This window comes from Lepus europaeus, chromosome 23, assembly GCF_033115175.1.
Source record: "Lepus europaeus isolate LE1 chromosome 23, mLepTim1.pri, whole genome shotgun sequence".
NCBI lineage: Eukaryota > Metazoa > Chordata > Mammalia > Lagomorpha > Leporidae > Lepus > Lepus europaeus.
The window spans coordinates 26824537-26833940 of record NC_084849.1 but is presented as its reverse complement, the minus strand read 5'-3'; the positions used below and the strand labels follow the sequence as shown (position 1 = coordinate 26833940).

The window sequence follows — 9404 nt, the reverse complement described above, 5'->3', positions numbered from 1 at the left end:
GCTCGGCCACCTTGGGAGCCAGGAAGAAGGAGTCGCGGGGCCCTGCAACAGAGCAGGCCCCGCTGTGCTCCCCTCGGCCTGGCCAGCGGCCCTGGACTGCGGCCCGGGGGTGGCTCCGCTGACGCACCATTGTCGGGGGCCGGCCTGAGGAGCACCATCCCGTCCTCGGCCGCAAGCACGGAGTCCAGGCACAGGTAGGCTGCAGGAGCGTGCACCCAGGGGTGTGGTCAGGGGCCAGCGGGCTGTGGGGTCCGCAGCACCGCACAGGTGGACCCTCGGTCCCTGGTGTCCCGTGCTGCCCCTCCCCCAGGGCCACGATGTGGACTCTGCCCCACCCCTGGGCTCTCTGGGTCACCTGGGGCTCCGTGGGCACCTGCAGGGCGCGGAGGCAGGCCAGGCACAGGGCCCACAGCTTGTACTCCCGGAAGGGCCAGCCCAGCTTGCACAGGAGGTCCTGCAGGGACAGGTTCTGTGGGAGCAGAGAAGGGGACTTCCTGGGGGTGTGGCAGGTGACACCCCGCTCCTGCGAGGTGAGGCTGGGGAAGCAGTGATGTGGGAGCGAGCGTGGGTGAGGCTGGAGGCCTGGCCACTGTGAAGTCAGACGTGGCAGGGCCCCCAGGAGCTGGCACGGCCACGGACACAGCAGCCCCAGGGCAGCACACCATGCACTTGTCCCCAGTATATGAGGACGCCTTTGGGGACCTGGGCTCAGTGACCTGAGTGGTCACCCGGGTGCAAAGGGCAGGGGGCATGTGGGAGCCAGGGTCAGGGAGCCGTGTCCAGGGGCAGTCTGGGAGGATGAGGAATTTCTGGGAAGAGGTGGTGACAGGGACGCTGTGCAGGCCACTGAGCAGGCGGTCAGAGCACAAGGCCCACACTCACTCCGTGTGTTTCCCTGGAGGGCAGGTCCTCCACATGGGCTCAGACACACAGAAGGTTCCAGAGGCCAGTGTCCTTTCTGAGACCCCTTTCCAAGGCCCCTTGTGTATCAGAGGGGCTGGAGTGTGTGCTGGGGCAGCCCAGATTCCAGGGGGCTGTGCCCTGTGTGGGGGCTGAGGTCAGGAGTCTCGATGCCAGAACTGTGGCTGGGCATTGTCCTAGGGTAGGGACAGCCCCGGCCACCTCAGTCTGCTCATCTGGCCCTGGGACAGACCTTGCTTGAAGTGACCACACCGTCCATGTAGTTGCTCTCCAGTGCTTGCTAGGACTTGAATGGAAATAAATGCCCCAGAATCCCTCGCCCCTCATCCTGTGGGTCAACCAGCAGTGGCCCCTGCCCTGGGGTGTTCAGGGGACACAGCTCAGGAGCTGAGCGGGGGCACTGCAGGCCTGGCTCACCTGTGTCCTAAGCCAGATGCAGGGGCAGGGGCAGGCCAGGCCGAGGCAGACAGGAAGACCCTGGAGAGGCTGGGAGGCAGTGCTGCCGCAGTGCCATGGCTGTGGCCAGCTCCTCACCCCAGCTGCTGGGAGCCTGTCACCCACCTGCTCCATGGATGCCACTCCGGGAGTCTCCTCATCACCCCTGGGCGTCTCAGTTTCACCTCCTGCACCTCGAGTGGCCTCGGGACAGGGCAGGGACCTCTGCTCGGCAGGCCCCTGGCTGGAGCGTGAGGACTTGGGGCCCCCATCTCCACTGCAGCCTGGGCCTGGTGCCCCCGTGTGCTGGGGCTGCGGCTCCTGCTCCAGCTCCTTGACCCTGGGGAGGCCGTTCCTCCCGTCCAGCATGGTCTTCCTGGGGCCTGCAGGGGAGCTCGCAGGTGGGGCAGCTGGGCTCCAGGGCTGGAGGCAGTGGCCTTGGGGCCCTTGGGAAGGAGCCTGGGGGACATGTGCATGCGCCGCCAGGTGGCTTCTCTTGAAGATGTCTCTGTCCAGCTCACCCAGGGGGCTCAGGGGGTCCAGGACGAGCTGGCCAGCCCCTCCTGGCAGTGGCTGTCCTCGTTCTTCATAGGGGCTGACAGCAGTGGCTTGGGGGATAGGGGTCTGTGGCGCAGGCTGGGCTCCCCAGAGATGGGGGGCTGGGGCAGGCCCTCTAGGTCAGTGCCAAGGTCCCCTGGAGGCCTTCTGGGCCCCAAGCTTCTTGGTGCAGGCATCGCCCTCCAGGTGCTGTCACTCATATCTGGACACAAAACAAGAGGCGTTCACAGCAGAGACAGCGACATGGAGCCACCAGCATGGCACCCACCCTGGCTTCCACCAGGGCTCCCCCGCCCACTCTGCGCCACACCGCACACATCCCCTGGACACCCAGTTTCTCATCCGAGGGCTCGTCAAGGTCACAAATGGTTCCCGAGGGAGAACAGGTACCAGGTGAAACCTTCTCCCAAGTGAGCGCCACCCTGGGACGGGACGCCCTGGCCCTTGCTGGCTCTGAGCTCAGACAGGCAGAGTCCCCGTGAGCTGTGGAAACCCCACAGCTTTGAGCATGCAGAGGGGAATGCACCTGCTGGCACGCAGTGGTGCTGGCAGAGGGGATGAGCTAACTGAGCGGCGCCGCGCCTGCACCCGCAGGCCCAGTGCCCAAGGTGCCCAGTGCCGGCCTGGCATGCTTTTGAGGTCTCTGTTAGGTTTTTGCAAAAATACGTTTTCATGAGCTTCTTGAAGACCTGGTATGTACGGATTTCAAAAACCAGTTTTTGCACCAAAATGACATCATCGTCAATGCTATTTTCGGTGAACGTTTTGAAGTACCCTTCTATGTGATCTGTTTGAATACCCGTGTGTGAGTGTGAGTCCAGGGGCGTGGGGGTTTAGTAAGAATGAGCGTGCCTGGGGTTGTGTGTAGGTGGCTGTGTGGGCGTGTGGGTGCATGTAGGTGTGTGGGCAGACGTGTGTGTGGGTGGTGGGGGCGCTCTCTTACCCTGGAAGGCTCCAAACGACTCGATGGAGAGCATGTGTCTGCCGTCGGCAGAGAGGCTCCGGCACAGGTGGCAAGAGGACGCGGACCGCGTCTTCTCCCGGCATAGCGCGATGACGCTCTGCGGACTGGAGCGCTCTCAGGAGGCTGCAGAGGGCTCTGCCCGCCGCCCGCCTCGCAGCGTGTCCACAGGCATCCCAACAGCTCCCAGCGAGGCGTGCGGCCTGGGCTCCGGAGCGCTCACCTCCGGGCGGGGTCTGTCTCATCTAGCTCAGCAGCGTCTCCAGCTCCGTGCTCAGCCTGGGCTCCAGCTCCGGGTCCACCGCACACTCCAGGGCCGCCTTCAGCGTGGCCCCCAGGGAGTAGATGTGCGCCTGAGGCACCGGGCCATGAGTGAGGGGCCGGGCTGGGGGAGTGCCCCCTACCCTGCGGGTTTTCCCAAGACGAGGCGTTGGGGGAGTGGACAGCGGTGCCCGACCCAGCCGGGGGCCTGGGTCCAGTCTGCCCCAAAGCACCCACCGGCTCCCGCTGGTTTTCTGCCCACCCCAAAGGAGGGACGGGCGTGACGGGTGTGATGCGTGATGTGTGATGCTTGACGTGTGCTGGGCGCAGCCCCTTCCCGCAGGAAGCTGAGCCCAGCAGGACTCCGACGTGGAAAGCCCCGCGGCGCAGGCACAGCGCTGCGCGGGAACACGGGGTTCCAGAAGGCAGGGCGGGCGGAGGCGGCGGCAGCGCGCGGCACGGGACCTGTCCTTAATGGATGAAAACGGTGCAAAAGGAGAAATGGTGCCGGCGCCCCAGTGCGCTCAGAGCCCACCTCCCCGAGCCTCGCACGGGGCCCTGCGGGAGGGAGCCGCGTGCGCTGAGAGCGCGGGGTAGGCGCTTTCCTGCGTGTGTCTCCGGGAGACGCGCGTCCACGAGGCTGCGTCGCTCACGGGCCCAGGGAAACCCGTGGAGTGAACGCCGAAATGCAGCGCGGGAGACAAGATGCGGCAGGGCTGTGCGGGGAGGCTCAGCCTGCAGCGTGCACGCTCACCGCGAGGGAGCAGAGGCGCACGATGGCCTCATGGCCTCGGAGGAGACCAAGCTCCAGGAAGAGCAAGGAACAAGAACCGGAGGATTAACCGCGGCTAGCGCTGGACGCGGGGCGTCCCCGGCAGGACCGCAGGACCACGGGAGGAGGGCGCAGGGGAGCCCACTTCCTGAAAGACCGGAAAAGGAAAGGAAGCGAGGGTGCCGCACCATAGGCCTTGGCCTTGGCCTAACCGGCAGGGCCACAGCTCCGGCCCCTCCTGGAAGCTTTTAGGGCTGGGCTTCAACTTCCCCCCGGGGGGGCTACAGCACGAACCGGGGTCACACCGCTGACTAAAGCTGTGAGTCACCAAGGGAGGCTCCAGGCAGGTGGCAGAGCTGGGGAACCTCTGGGTGTGGAGGAGGGGTACCCCGGACCCTCCCTCCCACTGTACAGAGGTCACTCCGGCCGCTCCCTGGCTGGATTCAGACGTGGTTCAGTGTGCCAGGCAAGCACACCTCCCCGGGGAGAGCAAAGCTGTGGGGCCCGGGGAGAGGCACAGGTAAGCATCTGTCAGGCCTGGGCACAGCGGTGGAGCGTTAACAACCGCTCCTGAGGGAGGAAACGGCCGGGAAAGCCACCACCCATGACTCCGGCATCCCACACAGGCACCGGTTCAAGTCCCGGCTGCACCTCTTCTGATCCAGCTCCCTGGTGATGGCCTGGGAAAGCAGTAGAAGATGGTCCAGGTCCTTGGGCCCCTGCACCAGCATTGGAGATCCAGAGAGGCTCTTGGCTCCTGGCTTCAGATCTGCACAGCTGTGGCCATTGCAGCCATCCGGGGAGTGAACCAGTGGTTGGAAGACCTCTCTCTCTGTCTCTGTCTCTGCCTCTCTGTAACTCTGCCTTTCAAATAAATAAATGAATGTTTTTTAAAAAATTCTTTTGTCTAATGCTTTTGTTCTTGTATAATACTTTATCTTGTATTAACATTGTCAGTGCTATGTTCTTTTGTTTTCATTCACCTAAAAGGCTTTGTTGTTTGAAGCCTTTTTGAAATTTTCATTTTCATTTAAAAGGCAGAGAAACAGAGGGAGAACTTCCATCCACGGATTCACTCCCCAGGTATCCACAACAGCTAGGGCTAGGCCAGGCCAAAACCAAAAGCCAGGAACTCAGTCCACATCTCTCACATGGGGGGTGGAGAACCAGCTACCTAAACCATCATCTGCTGCCTCCCAAGGTGTGTGTTACCAGGAATCTGGATTGGAAGTGAAATCCGGGGACCGGCACTGTGGCACAGTGGGTTAAAGCCCTGGCCTGCAGCGCCGGCATCCCATATGGGCACCGATTCAAGTCCCGACTGCTTCATTTCTGATCCAGCTCTCTGCTGTGGCCTGGGAAAGCAGTAAAAGATGGCCCAAGTGCTTGGGCCCCTGCACCCACGTGGGAGACCCAGAAGAAACTCCTGGCTCCTGGTTTCAGATTGGTTCAGCTAATTGTGTGGCTCAGCTGTTGTGGCCATTTGGGGAGTGAACCAGCGGATGGAAGACCTATCTGTCTTTCTCTCTGTGTGTCTGTAACTCCACCACTCAAATAAATAAATAAAATGACACCTCGGGGCTGGCGCTGTGGCATAGTGGGTAAAGCTGTCACCTGCAGTGCCAGTATCCCACATGGGCACCACCTCGAGTCCTAGCTGCTCCACTTATGATCCAGGTCTCTGCTATGACCTGGGAAAGCCCCAGAAGATGGCCAAAGCCCTTGGGCTCCTGGCCTTGCATTAGCTCAGCTCTGGCTATTGCAGCCATCTGGCAAGTGAACCAGTGGATGAAAGACCTCTCTATCTCTCTCTCGGGCTCTACCTCTCTCTGTAACTCTGTCTTTCAAATAAATAAAATAAATCTTAAAAATAAAAAAGTTCTTGCAGGGCTAATGTCCAGCTCTAATATAAGAGGTGAGCATCCCAAGCAGCATCTTCATTGCTACACTAACTGCCTGCCCCTCAACCTTTTTTTTTTTTTTTGTTAAGATTTATTTTATTTATTTGAAAGACAGAGTTCTAGAGGGAGGTAGAGACAGAGAGAGAGGTCTTTCATCCGTTGGTTCACTCCCCAGACGTCCGAAACGGCTGGAGCTGGGCCGATCCAAAGCCAGGAGCCAGGAGCTTCCTCCCAGTCTCCTACGTGGGTTCAGGGGCCCAAGGACTTATACCATATTCCACTGCTTTCCCAGGCCATAGCAGGGAGCTGGATCAGAAGTGGAGCAGCTGGGACTTGAACTGGCACCCATATGGGATGCTGGAACTTCAGGCTGGGGCTTTAACCTGCTGCACCACAGTACTGACCCCTCAACCTTTCTTAATAACTTAGTTTTACATGTGTCTCATATCAAAAGCATAATATTTATTTTTTGTGATTTTTTAAGGTTTTCTTTTCTTTTTTTCATTTGAAAGGCAGAGTTTCAGAGAGAGAAAAAGATCTTCCACCCACTGGTTCACTCCCCAGATGGCCACATCAGCCAGGGCTGGACCAGGCTGAAGCGAAGAGCCAGAAGCTCCATCTGGGTCTCCCACATGGGTGACAGGGGCCCAGGTACTTGGGCCATCTTCTGCTGCTTTCCCAGGCGCATCGTCAGAGAGCTGGATTATAAGTGGAACAGCAGGAACTCAAACCAGTGTTCATATGGAATGCTGGCGTTAACAGGCAGCAGCTTAATTCACTGCCACAACACCGGCCCCAAGAGTTGGGTTTGGATTTTTTGCTTGTTTTTGAAATATTTGTTTATCTATTTCAAAGGCAGAGTTACAGAGGGAGAGGGAGGGAGAGACACAGAGAGAGCTCTTCCGTCTGCTAGTTCACCCCCCCCCCCCCAGATGGCCACAATGGCTGGATCTGAGCCGGTCGGGAGCCGGGAGCCAGAAGCTTCTTCTGGATCTCCTACAAGGGTGCAGGGGCCCAAGCACTTAGGCCATTTCCTAAGGGAGCGGGACCAGAAGTGGAGCTGCCAGGACTTGAACCGGCACCCACGTGGGATACCAGCATTACAAGCAGCAGCCTCACCTGCTATGCCACAACACAGGTGCCAATTTGGTTTTGAATGGAGTGGTTACTTCCACTCCATTCAAAAGTTATTATTGCCTTGGGAGGTCTTTTGTTCCTTTTTAAATGCCTCTAGGAATTTCTTTTATTTTGAATGTGACAGTTGCTGGCTGTAAGAAAACAAATGTTACAGTTCAAGTACAGAACTTGACATTTTCTCCCTACTTCATCTTTATCACCATAATTCTAGTCCCAGAAGAATTTTGTTCTATATACTGCCAAAGTCACTATCCTGCATATCTAAATGTGTCCACAAGTGTCATAGACCTGTAGGATTTTAATGAGATTATGTATTGCATATTATTATTTTTGTCACATAGTAGAGCTACCTTATTTTTGTAATCTACATTGTATTTCATCATATTCATGTACCTTGTCTTAACTAGTGTCTTACAGATAATCAGGGGGGCTCGGGGAGCGGGGCCGGGGGCGGGCCTCCACCCGCTTCTCCCCAGCATGGTGAGCCCGGCTCAGCGGCCGCTGACGCAGCAGCCGTGCCCGCTCCTGAGTCCCCAGGCACGCGGGCTCCCCGGCGGCCCAGCGGGCGCTGCGTGAGGGCACGCGAGGTGGCGCGAGCGGGCCACGCGCGCCCCCAACCGCCCCCCGCCCGCGCGCGGACCGGCCCAGCGCAGCCGCAGCGCAGGGAGCGCCAGCTCGGCGAGGGCGATGCCGCGGTGAGGGCCCCGCCATGGCGATGCCCCGGCGGCGGCGGAGGAGGAGGAGGCGGAGGCGCTGAGCCAGGTGCCCGACGAGGAGATGCTGCGCTGGAGCAAGGAGGAGCTGGCGCGGCGGCTACGGCGCGCCGAGGGCGAGAAGGTGGGCCTCACGCTGGAGATCCGCGGCTTCTAGGACGTGAACCGGCGGCTGCAGCACCTGCTGGAGATCCGCGGCCTCTGGGGCGTGAACCGGCGGCAGCACCTGCTGGAGATCCGCGGCCTCTGGGACGTGAACCGGCGGCTGCAGGACGACAGCCAGGAGCTGCGCCAGCTCTGCTGCTTCCTCGACGACGACCGGCAGAAGGGGCGCAAGCCGGCGCCCTGTGGCACGGGGTGGCCCGCTCGCAGCAGAAGCTGCGCGAGCTCCAGGCGCGCCAGGAGGCCCTGCTGCGCGAGAACCTGGAGCTCAAGGAGCTGGTGCTGCTGCTGGGCGAGGAGCGCGCGGCGTTGGCGGCGGCGCGGGCTCCCGCAGCTCCATCGACAGCCAGGCCAGCCTGAGCAGGCCGCTGGCGGGCGGCACCGGGCGCGGGGACCCGCGACCTGGGCGATGGGAACAGCACCTGCAGTGCTGGCAGCGGCGGGAGCCCGGGCCAGCACCACCACCACCACGTCCCACCCGCGCTGCTGCCTCCCGGGCCACTCAAGGCGCCCGGCGGCAAGGCCGGAGTCACCGCCGGTCCCTGGACGATCTCTCGGCGCCGCCGCATCACCGCAGCATCCCCAGTGGCTTGCGGATCCATCGTCCACGTACTTCAGGCAGCTGGAGTCCAAGGTGAAGCTGCTCGAAGGTGACACGCTCCCGGCACAGGCGGGCCCCGGAGGGTTCCGGACACTGCGGAAAGGCTTCCCAGCTCGCCGCCCTGCCACCGCCCTACCAGGACGGCCTGCCGAATGGCCCGGCCTGCCCTGTGCCTGAGCTGCCCTCGCCTGCCTCCTCCGGCTACAGCTCTGCGGGACAGAAGCCCGAGGCTGTTGTGCATGCGATGAAGGTCCTGGAGGTGCACGAGAAGCTGGACCGGCAGCTCCAGGACAGCTGTGAGGAGGACCTGAGCGAGAAGGAGAAGGCCATCGGCCACGAGATCTGCAACGTGGTCTGGAGGAAGCTGGGAGACCCTGCCGGCTCCAAGCCCTCCACCCGGCAGCACCTGGCTGGCAACCAGTTCAAGGGGCCCTTGTAGGGCCGCTCCTCCCCGGCCGTGGACTGGCACGCCTGGCGCCCAGACCTTCCTACCTGGGGGCGTACTGTACATAGCACACGGCGTGCCCGGCCTGGCCAGGCCTCCATCTCCTGCCTCACTCACCAGCAAATCCCAAGACGAGAAGCTGCCGACCTGTCTGTCTCTGGGCCCCAAGCGGCGGCTACATTAGCAAGAGGCCCGAGGCAGCTGCTGCTGCTGCTGTGATGGCTCCTGGGCCCCGCCCTCCACAGGGGCCCTCACCAAGCCTCCACCCTGCGGCCTGCTGCTCGCACAGAGACCGACGCCACTGGAGCCTGGGTCCTGGTGTGCATGGCACCGCCTCCGCCAAGCCTTCACCTGCCCCGGCTCCTTCAGCACTGGGCTCCCTACGTCCTGGACAAGGAAACTCACCAAGTCCCCTCTGAGCCTCAGGGCTGTCGGCCACTGCCGAGGCGGCTCCGTGGGTCAGCTGTGAAGGGAAGCAGGAACTGACATGTGAGGACACGTGAGGACATGTGAGGACGAGGCCCAGAGCGGGTGGTC

General features: G+C 61.4%; 1 pseudogene; it reads left to right on the top strand.

Annotated features, from left to right (window-relative positions):
- Positions 1-2967: 2967 nt before the first annotated feature.
- On the top strand, positions 2968-8861 carry LOC133752053 (coiled-coil domain-containing protein 85C-like; annotated as a pseudogene).
- The last annotated feature ends 543 nt before the right edge of the window (positions 8862-9404 follow it).